Genomic DNA, 12,176 nt, shown 5'->3' on the forward strand with positions numbered 1-12,176 from the left:
CCACACAGGCTCCACCTAAAATAATCCCTACTGTTATTCCTCCCAACAATCAGGAAAGATTTCCTCATCTTTACTGTCTTATTTGGCATTTTTACTAGAACAGCAAAACTATCCAATTCAAGATCAAAATAGTGCTTCCTGACAATTTTGTTCTAACATTTTTTAAAAGCTGCCCCAACAAATAATGCAAAAGGAACTGGTTTTACAGGCAACAGGAGCATGAATAAATCAGAAATGGGAGCCGATTAGTTACTGTTTTATTTTTTTCATTTCCTCTTTTCATGAGACTAAAATAGAGCTCCCTTGCCTTGGCAGCTCAGGTGAGCTAGGCACTTCTCTTGGTGAGCATGTCATTGCTGAGGGAGAGAACAAATTTTATTATGAGGCATCAGCTAGAGTTAATGTATTCCAGACTGACATGTTGGACCTTGTACAAAAGCTTAGTTCAAAAATATTAGCCTCCCATAAACTTTACTTTAACAACCTATAGCCACAAATGCCAACAAGAAGTTCATTTCTGCAATCCCGCAATTGCTGGGTAACAACTGTTGAAGGAGATCACATAACAGTGGACTCCATCAGGACTTAATAATAAAAGCTTACGAAAAACTTCAGTAATGTCATTCATTCGTAACTGTAGGTCTAGGAGACAAATTATACGACTCTTATAAACAGAACGGCAATGTTCTAAGAGGCCTTACCACAGCTTACATCTGTGACTGCATTCACATGGCAAGAAGACCTCTTGGCCCAAGGAACTAACTTAAGTTGAAGCCTTCTCCACCAGCCTATCCGGTAATTAGACAAGTCTCTTAACTGTTATTCTAGCCTATGTATTTTATCTACTACACAGAGATGTCTGATATTAAGATGTCAGGATAAAACATAGATTATAACACTTTATGCCCCTAATTCAAAATGTTACAAAATTTGTGACAGAATTTAAAATTAATCACATTAAATTATTAATAAATAACTGACAGAACACAATTTAAATGCCTAAATATTTCATATGAGTAGCTCATTAACGTGAACATAATTTTTCAAGGTTCATCTTTTAGTGACATCTCTCCACTTTTCTCTCTATGACAAGACAGGCAATATTGCAGTTCCTTAGTTACGCAGCACCCAAGTGTGTTCACCTCTGATACACTCAATTCCCTCTCATTTGTTTACTCACCAAAAGCAGGTTTTCATTATCTATCAGTAAACATCACACACTGCATCGGTAAAAGAAATAAGATGGACAAAAGATAAATGGGTCCTGGCATGGGGCATTATAACCTTAAGGCAAAGAAGGGCATAATTACTACAAAATAAACTTAGATTTACAAATGAACAGGTAAGAAATAAAGGGCACAGTGGTGTGAAAGGATAGATCTATCCAAGTCTAAGAAAGCACTATGGTAATTTCCCAAAAGAAATGGCAGCACTCAAGGCAACAAAGATGTGTGACATCACAGAAGTCATTTCTTTCACAAGCCTTTTCTTATAACCCTCAGTGAACTCAAAGAACTGGATGACAAAACAGTTAAGATACAATATGCCATTTTAGTAATCATAAAAGGTCACTTAATATACGATAATGTACAGTAATAAGTGTATGTGTATAGAATTTTGGAAGATATTAAGAAAAGTGCATCCAAATCCTATAATTAATTTAAGTGCAATATAGGAGTTCAGGGTAGTAATTTTTCATTTTCTAAACCTTCTGTAACATAATTTATTTTAAAAGATATCACAACAGATCCCATTTAACTAAACTAACTATACACTGTTTTAATTAAGCACGTGATATTTTATGTCTACTTTACTAGTAAAACATTTAACACTCAATGTGAGTCATCTTAATATACACAAGTCTTCTGGGCAAAATTACAAGTTTCCTCCATAGTTGTGAATCTTCCACTATCATTTATTACAGCTTTCCATAATAAAATATCATTGGAAAGCTTTGGTTGCTCTGTTAAAAAAAGACTCAATCTTGTAAAAGTAGAAAAGACAATGAACATGGAAGGTCCTGAATAGATGCAGTTTCTCCAGTGCTTAGCCCAGTGGAAGTCATATGACTACTGGGAACAGCCCAGGGGCAAAGGCTGTTCTTTTGAAAATACTCAGGTTATATGGAGAAGATACAGAGGGGAACAAGCAGATACGGGGATAAAGCAGACCAGTGTTGCAGTGAAAAATTACAAGAACCAGTGAGAAATGCACATCAGACCTGACTGCAGGCGGCAATGAAAGCAAGACTGAGGAGTCTTACTTCTTTCTTTACATTTCAGTACCTATACATATGTGCAACATTATATATATATGCAGCCACAGAAATGATAAATCTAAAACAGCTTGGATTATTTACCTAAAACAGCTTGGATTATTTACTTACAAAAGAGAAAATGAGAATAGAGAACTTGAAAACTACTCTTTAAAAACTTTGAAAAATACATAATAAATGAATGACTATCCAAACTTCTAAAAACAGAGGACCAAAAAAGGCATAACAGGATGTACACAACCAGCATCTCCAGGAGATCACAAGGCTCCTTTCCAAGAGTCCTCATGCCCTCTTTCACCCCACCTCACCTACCCTAATGTCCACCCTAATGTTCAATAGAATAAAGCAAAGAACCCACAAATACACACACACGAGAGAGAGGGGGGGGGAGATAAGGGGGAAAGGAAGGAAGGAAGGAAGGAAGGAAGGAAGGAAGGAAGGAAGGAAGGAAGGAAGGAAGGAAGGAAGGAAGGAAGTAAGTAAGTTAGTTCTGGCATTCACCTCCTCAGGAACATGTGACCTTCAGGGTCAAGGCTTTAGCTTGTAAAATCTGACTATTTCACATCACAAAGCATCAAACCTAAACTCCTGACTTGATCAGACAAGTAACTTGGAGTCAGCAGACCCTCACTGTACTCCTTGTTGCAGTATGTCCATAGTAATACATGCATGCATACAAGGCAAACCCTGTAAGCTTTGTTGGCATGCTGTACTGACACAATTGGCACTTTTCTTACCACTGACAATAGCAACACTGTTAAATCTGCTAAGTATGCAAAACAAATGTAAATAGTTGTCCAGGTGTAATGTCCATATTTATTTTTATATAGATGCATAATATTCAATAAAAAATGTGAGAAATTATTGAGATGAAGAATAACTTTGAAATATAGAAACATAAAAGCTCTGAAGACTGATGCGCTTCATTTGAAAGCACACAGTTATCCCATTGGCCATCTCAGCTCTCCTGGATTGAATCCTGAGGCTCTGGGAGCACAGTGCCAAACTGTCCCACTGTGACCTGTGAAACCCTGTAAAATAATTGGTTCTCTAATTGAAAAATAAAAGAAGATTAAAGAAGGCAGGAAAGCTTTGCTTCAGGAAGGAGACTCCGGAAATCTGATGATAGGAGAGCAGCCGCTACATGACAAAGAGCCAATAATTAAAATTAATTGCAGATTTTGTGTGAAATATGGTTGCATTAGATAATTTGATAAATGCATTTTCTCTCAATGACTTTTTTCAATTAAAATAAACTTACAAATATAATTTTGAATTATTCAATGAAATAAGCAAGTATAACATAATAGGTTGAAATGAAATTAAACACATTCATTTGTAGACCCTTGTTCAGTTTGAGTAACGTTTACTGTATGAAAATGCTCTTTCTCTCCAACTCTATCAGAAGAACACGAATATAATTAAAATAAAAATGTCACAGAAAACTGTGAAACATCATAAGTCAAGAATAATGATATAGTATAATATTTAGTAAAAATATTTAAAGGAAATTTAATTTACTTATATGGCCAATGTATATTCACAGTCCAAAATAGTGCACAAAATATATTTATTTTCCTAAATTAAAAGTATCTCTTTTATCTTCATAGTAGCAAATATGCTGTTAAGTGACAATGCCAGGTTTAGATTTTTAAGAGTATACCTATAGAATATAGGATGCAAAGTAAAAATACACACACATAATTTAATAATTCCCACAAAATGTTGAAGCATAGATTACAAACAAAAGAACAGCAAAGATGATACCTGCTGAACATTAATTAAATATACACATGAAAAAATGTAGAAACAATACTTCCTGGAACTTAAGAGATGGCATAGACTTTCCCCTAGAAATCCAAAAAAGAATCTAGTTGTGATAACAAAAACATAGTGTTAATGTGCCAGATAATCTCTCTATAAATGTTTGGTGAGTAGACAAATTATTAGTGATGAATCATGGTGCCCCACGTCCCTAAACGGCATGCCAAAAAGGGAATCCAAGGTGAGGGTACAACGAACTACAATAATGGAAACTAAGCCGTATTAACCCAGCCAAGTAACTTCTCAAATACGGTGATTTTATGGCATAGCTTTGCTCCAACCTTGAATGCATTTTTCTGAATATATCCTATCCTGTTCCTAATATGAGTGAATATTTTACCAAATGGTTGAAAACAACTTCTAGCGGAACTATATCTATGGAAATTAGTGACCAATGTAACAGAAAACAAATACTAAGTCCCTTTGTGAGCATAATTATCTACTTCTGCTAGTTACACTCTGCCTAACCTAACAAAAGCAAAGCAAAAGGACAAGAAGCCAACACAAGACTGTCACTGAGATATGAGATTAATATTGTGAGCACCAAACACCAGAATTCTGATTTCAATTGTTCTTTGCAGGCAAACTACCTCTTTAGTTCACTAAGAAACAATGGCTTACATGACCACAGCAAGCAAAATCCTAAGCACCTTCCAATCCAATTTTAGTGGCTACTATGTCATATTCAGAGATGGATACTTTCTACCAGAAGAGACTTGAAATTCTTTAAATACTCAGAAAAACTCATGACCAAGTAGAAATGCTGACACACATCTGCAAATAGGTGACAAACCAAAAACATTCCCTTGTCCTTTCCCTCAATTTGCCATGAATTTAAGAAACCAACATCAAGTAAAGCTAAGAATTGTCGGATATGCCAAGAACAGCAGAAAGTCAGCAACTTTTTAAAATTCTTGCAACCAATTTCTATTAGCTTAAACCACAACAGCTCGAGGAAAGGTGGGCAGTGGAGTATTCTACTCCTCAAATATTATCACTACACTGAGCCTGATGCCAACACTCAGAGACTACAAAATTAACAGTCATCACACTTCCTGCAAACTCGGGGGAAAATCCAGGCTCTACTTGGCACTCACAGCTGCCTATCAACCGAGGGCTGCCGATGCTTTATAGATCCTAGCTCCTTAATTACATTAAGCCATCCATACCATGGCCCCTCATCTTTGAAAAAGTACATGCCTGTCAAAAATAATTATTTAAAAGACCCAGATAATGTTTTATAAATGACTAAATGTGTCTCTTTCAAAATTACTCTGACGTTGTTAAAATTCTAAACTAAACCACAACAAGAAAAGCAACATTTGAAAAATTTAGCTCTTACATTTTGCAACACTATAAAAATTTTCGAGCCTTAAATTCATGGCAGACACACATATAGAAAGAAAAGAGGTACTGGAATAAAAATGTGTCTTTACATTCATTCTGACACAATAAACGCGTCCCAAAGAAATGTGATAAAGCACTACATAAGACATACAAAACTGAAAGGGACAGCCACAGAGAAAGCACTCATGGAAAGGCAGGATGAACCAATTTGACATTTTCAAACGTGGTTATTGAAACACGTCAACTCACATGGTAAGTGTTGTGATTTAGAAAACTGGAAGCAGGATTTTAGCTAAACATAAATTATATTGTCACAGGGAGTACTGCCATATAAGTTAAAGATACCAGTGATACAGAAGAGATCTCCTAACAGAAAGTACATAGGTCAACAATCAATAACTTCCTAGCAAAAATGCTAAGAATGTGTGTTATAGAAAGTCCAGGTTTTTCCGTAAATGATAGTGAAAAAAGCTTGAGGTCCCAAGTACCTGCGAAAGAGCGGAACAACAACGATATCGTGCCAGTTATGTGAAAATCAATCCCGAAAAGATTAAAGACTTAAATAAAAAGACCTGAAATGATGAAACTGATAAGGAAAACAGAAATACTTCCAAAGACTGAAAAGGGGAAAGGTTTATTGTTTTGTTTTATCCAGAAGTACAGAAAACATAAGCAAAAAAAAAATACATTACATGAAATTACATCAAACTGGTTAAAGCCTCTGCAAGGGACAGAAAACAATTAACTCAGAATAAGAAACAACCATCAATGTAAATAGCTTAAAGAACAAGAGAAAATACTAGTAAGCTCTGTTGATAACAAGAAGTTATTGCCCCAAATATAAAAGAAAACCACAAATTCAAAGACAAAATAAAACCAAATTACCCAATTAAGGTGAGAGGCAAATACTCCTATTTTTGTAAGTGCCCTCTAGGAAAAATAGTAGAGAAATGCATACCAAATTCATACGAGTAAAAATAAGTGTTATCAAAAAAGACAAAAGAAAGCACTTGGTGAAAGACATATGAATTGCTACAGCCTTTATAGAAAATATAATGGAAGGCACTCAAAACACTGAAGAAGCAGATGATTTTGCATTCCCTGTAACATAAAAATACCCAAAGGAAATGAAAGCAGTATGTGGAAGAGGCATATGCACACCTGTGTGTACTGAACTACTATTCAAAATAACAACGAAAATATCCATCCATTAATGAATGGATAATGAAAATGTGACAAATACAAATGGCTATTTAACCACTGAAAGGATGAACACCTATCATTCTCAGTGATGTGAACAGAAATTTAAAGAACATGTTGAATCAAATAAGCCAGACACAGAAAGAAAAGTATTGCATAAAGTCACTCAGAGGAGGAATGAAAAATGATTAGTAACCAAGTCGAGAGTACAGTGAAAGTTCACTGAAGAACTTACTCATGGAAGAGTAAGGAATAGGGACAGACAGAATTGATGGCTGAGTACCAGGCTAGATCATTTGATGGTGGCGAGAAGACCTGGATTCTGGCTGCAGTTAGATTGATATCAGATAACAGCTACATCTGTATATTTAAAAATGACTTTGAATGTATTTTCTGGGAAGAAAGGCTGTCTGAAGAGACAAATATGTTTATCCTAATTTAAAAATTTTGCAGTAAAAAATATATCAACATATTATGTGTCTTATAATGTTTAAAAAGGAAGTTCCATTCAAATTTATAAAAAGAAAATATGAATCTTCCAAAAGATATTTTTACCATTTTAATGACAAAAAGCAAGCTACACAGTACAAAGTCAGATGATAAACAGAACTTTACCAGTGGAAATAGAGCCTACACTGTCAAAACTTAGTATTTTTTGAGCAACACAATGAGCAAGGTACTGCAAAAGATGCTTTACAATATGTATGCTATCGTCCTCACAAAAACCCCATAAGACAGGTATTATGTCCCCCCATTTGATAGAGAAAAACACTGTAGCTGTGAAAGCCAGGGTTATGCACTTGGAGGGTGGACGCCAGAGCCCCCGGGTCTTCTGTCCACGCCACAGCATGGTAGTTGGTATTTACAGCTCAAATACTTACCGATGTGAATAGAGGTGCCAAATGATGAAAGATGGTCTTAATAAAAAATGGCAAGTTTTAAAGCCTTTAATATAAATCGTGGGATGAGGGTGAACCGCTGTGGGGCAGTGGTAAGGTGGCAGGAGATGAGAGGAAAATTATTTTAAATCAAAGAAGAGCACTTTAAATAAAACATAATAGGATTTCTTTTAATCAGAGAAGCGGCATGGCAGAGCAGAGAGCAATGGCCTCACACTCAGATCTGTATTCTGTTCAGTCCCTGCTTCTTTCAGATGAACTTCTCTTCAAAGCAGAACTTTTGCCTATAGAGAAAATGCAGATAATACTTGTCTTGTTTTTCTCACAGAATTGCTCTGGAGAAAAAATAAGACAGTGTCAACAGTAAACAGGTAAATGTTTCAAAAACACATCGATAGTATTATTTTATTTTTTCCAATGAAGGAATTTCAAGCTTTGTTCCAATTGTCTATGTATTTTCACTAATAAATGTGGTAGCTAGGAAGCTTTAAGAAGAGACAGGTGAAAGCCTGGCGCAGAGGGTCATGCCTGTAGGCTCAGCCACTCAAGAGGTTGAGCTGGGTAAATCTCTTGAGCCCTTACGTTCAAAGACAAATGAAGAGCAAAGCCAGATGCCATCTCAAAAAGGAACTGGGGGATGCTGAAAGTGTCTTTTTAGAAGATTCAAATTTGGATGGACTATCTCAGGACAAATAATGAATTGATCTCCTAAATTATTTTAGACAAAAACAACAACAAAAATTTCAAGTGTAAAGGAAATGGGACACTCTACAGAAGAGTAGTGTGAAACATGGACAGTGGCAGACAATGCGGAGGACTTCACGGGTAACCACCCACACCAGAGTGCAGAGAAGCTTCGGAGGTAGTGTCAAGGAGTCTCAATTTAAGGGCTATATATAATAACCAACTGCATAGTTTAAGTCAGTACCACAGTCTATTTAGGAGGGTAACAGCCAACCTCTCTTGGTCCTCTAATCTACTTTCTTCTTCTATTCATTCTCTCTGCCTGCCAACCCCAACTACCTGTCTCCTGCCTAGCTATTGGCCAGTCAGCAGTTTATTAGACCAATCAAGTGCCTTAGGCAGGCAAGATGAAACAGCAATTCATCTTTACAAAACTAAACAAATGAAGTTAAAACAAATTTAACACATCTTAACAGAGTTAAAATATATTCTGAGACATGAACAAATATATCTTTACATACCTAAAATATTCTTCCACAACAAACTAACATAAGGGATAAAAATCCCCTTAATTTTGAATGAATAGACTTTAAATAATAATGTAAAGTATTTAAAACAATTACAATATATGATAAAAAATATACATGAGCCTCAATGTGTATATATACTACAGTATGAAGTATATATGATTGAATAAAAATACAAATTTTAAGCAGAGATTAGAGAAAACACTGGTATGGTTATTGATTTCCCCACTAACTCCAAGATAAAACTCCAGGACATAGGTGTGTATAACTCTGAAGTCTCTGAAGAACGAGCAATGTACCTAGGCAAGATAGAACCTGGTGTGAAAAGTTGTTGGCCTTGTTTCCCAATTGAGATGCACAAATCATAAGAGCTGTGAGAAAAGGCATATGCCCAAATAATTTGGACTCAAGAGAAAAAGGGATTGGACTTATATTAACACATGAACACATAACCATGTCAAAACCTTAGTTGTGCAATAACTTCATTATAACCATAAAATTATAAATTTATAATTTAAAATGATAAAGTACATACATTAACTGAATGAAGAAAGTCTATGTTCCTTTAAAATAGGATTTTCTCTATTTAATAACAAATGCCTAAGTAGCATATAATTACCTAGAAGCCTTGCACATCTACTTGTGAATGTGCTCTGTCGTGACCCTTGTTCTATGCTCCAGTGGTGGAAGAGGGACACTTTGCTAACACCAGGTAATCCTTCCTGTTCTACACCAGTCAAGTGAGGAGCTGGGGAAGTGGGAATTAAAATAGTGCACTTGGAAAAATGTGCCTGAATATGTATTTTTAATGTAAATCAGAATGTACACTAATTGAAAGTGGCAATCCTGAGTTATAAAATTAGATTCAGACAAGGAAATGAGTAATTTACTAAAAAGAGGAAAGAATACTTAATACAATTAGAGGACAAAGGGGTAAATATCCCACTTAATTAAAAAAAAATCAATGAGGAATTAAGCAGAGAATACAGAAAACAAAACAAAAAATCAAAAGAAGGTGTGGGATAAGATAATGGCTCTCAACACACTACGAAGACTTGTTACCACAATTTAATACTAAGTTTGATGTGGAATAGGAAAGAAAGAACATCCCATCATTAGACAAGTGACTCGGTCATAGTCTCTGCACTAACAGAAAGAGCAGAACAGAACATATGTCCATAAGGAAAAAAAGCAAGTGCACATGCACACAGACATACACACACTCAACTCATCTCTTTCTGTTGAGAGCATCTCTCCGGTATGAAAGTTGTATTTCTAGACACAATGACCTGTGAAATGTCTACCACTGTATGACAGATATTGCACATATCTTAGCATAAAATGAGGTTATGTTAACTTGAAAGTCTTCTGTGGTTACAGATTCAATAAATGCACATTCAATTTCTACGAACATTTTTACTTTAATTAATCTTTTAAATTTTATTCTCTGTGTGTGTGTGTGTGTTTCTGTTTTGTTTTTAGAGAAAAAGACTGATTGGTGGCGAGCACATGGCAGCAGTGGTAAGGACATCGTCAGAAGGAAAACATTGGGGAGTCAGTTCTCTCTACTGGAAACACAGGTCATCAGACTTGCACAGCAAGAACTATACTTTCTGAGCTATCTCACTGGCCCTTATTTCTACAATATTTCAAGAATAAATTTTGAAACTTCAGCAACCCAAAAGTGCATAATCTGTAACTGATAACACTGATATTTTCTTACAGTGAAACAAGACCTTCAACAAACATTTTGTAATTTCCATATGGCTTCAGATTTTATGAGACTCAGTCACAGACATGACTAATAAGAACCTAGAAATATATTTAATAATCAGTTTACTTTTCCTTAATTTTTCTAAATTAATATTTTCCAAATGTCATTTTCTGTGTAAGTTAGGTTGCACCCATTTGGAAATTACCTCGTCATTAGCATGTATTCCCAAAAACCACATATTTCTGTTACGAATTAGATATTCACCTTAAGGAAGGCTTTTTGGTTAGTTTAGGACATTTGATGCATTTTCATGCATAAAAAAGAATGTTTTAAATATAAAGTGACATCTTGAACTCAAATAAGACACTGTAATAATCCACAGCTTATCACTTGCTACCCCAGCATTTTGTCCACTGAACTATGATATCAGAAAGCCAAGCTTGATTTGTTCTTAAGTACAAAATACACGAGCTATTTCCAAATGACATCATTCAGTTGAAAAATTATTTACAAACCAGTTTATTAGCCATATCTGGAAAATGTAACACACCTGCTACAAAATGTGATTACTTCAAAAGGCTAACAAATGTGAAACTATATTTTCATAATAAATCAGTTCAAATAAGTTAGACTATTCATATACATCCAGAAAGCCCTTTAATCCCTGTTAACTGTTTGTGAATAATGAAAGTAATTAATATTAATTTTAGTTGACAAATGCAACACCAATAACCTGTTAGGATACTGTAATCCATTTTCCACCAGCCTGTAAAAAATTAGCAGATGCTTCCAATCATGTGAAAGAGAGACAGAGCAAGATGTTTTGATGATACCAAATGTTCAAAATATGAATACTGTGATTAAACTTGATATAAAGTGTTTTATATAACCCTGTTATGTATTAACGTGAACCAAAGACAGTAAACTATGTCTGCTCTTCTGAAGTCAGAATGAATGTGCTTCAGTCACATGTTTCAGATGAGCCCCCGGCTGAGTTTACTGATTGACTAAGGACTGTAAAAGCAACAGGAGCAATGAGAATGCATCTTCATTGTCGGTTGTTTTCCAAATGTCAAAGATAAAGTTGAACATGTATCACTGATTTGAAGAGTGGCTGCCCAATGGAGAATGCTGAACAAGTAAAACAGAAGGAAGAAGAAACAGAAAAAGGGGAAAGTCTGAAGAGTTTCTACCTGCATTTCCAAAAGAAAGGCTTAGAAAAGACTTACTTTTTACAGGTATGACTGTGGCTTTTACTCCCTAGCAGAGTGACATGAATGAGAAAAACGATTAAAAACAAACTGAGATCGAACTGAAAACATGCATAGGAATAATACACACATGCATCACTCATTCATTCATACAGACATACATATGCATACAGAGCCTACAGGAGCTAAGAGAAAAAGTCTATATCCTAGATCATTGCCAAAAGGACATTTCTATGGCTATAGTCAGGTGAGGAAAGATGGTTCTGTGTAAAGTAATAATTGCTTTATGAGCAAAACAGCTGGTACACAGTGGAAATGACACAAGATGGCATGAAGACCACCCAGCTGGACATAGTGACATTTGCCCAGAACTCTGGAGCCAGAAGCTGGGGAATTTTTGTGAGTTTGAGGACAACCTGGTCTACAAAGACTGTGAAGCCAGACAAGAGATCTTTTCCATGAGGGGAAGGGGGTGGAAGGTGAGAAAGAAAGAAA

The 12,176-nt window shown here is 35.5% G+C and overlaps 1 protein-coding gene across 1 annotated transcript in view; it reads right to left on the reverse strand.

The window, feature by feature from the left end:
* The window catches only part of Diaph3 (diaphanous related formin 3), a 447,861-nt gene that overhangs the window by 255,032 nt on the left and 180,653 nt on the right, over positions 1-12,176 (reverse strand). The gene's annotated exons all lie outside the window — the stretch shown is intronic.

This window comes from Microtus ochrogaster, unplaced genomic scaffold (genome assembly GCF_000317375.1).
Source record: "Microtus ochrogaster isolate Prairie Vole_2 unplaced genomic scaffold, MicOch1.0 UNK6, whole genome shotgun sequence".
Taxonomy (NCBI): domain Eukaryota; kingdom Metazoa; phylum Chordata; class Mammalia; order Rodentia; family Cricetidae; genus Microtus; species Microtus ochrogaster.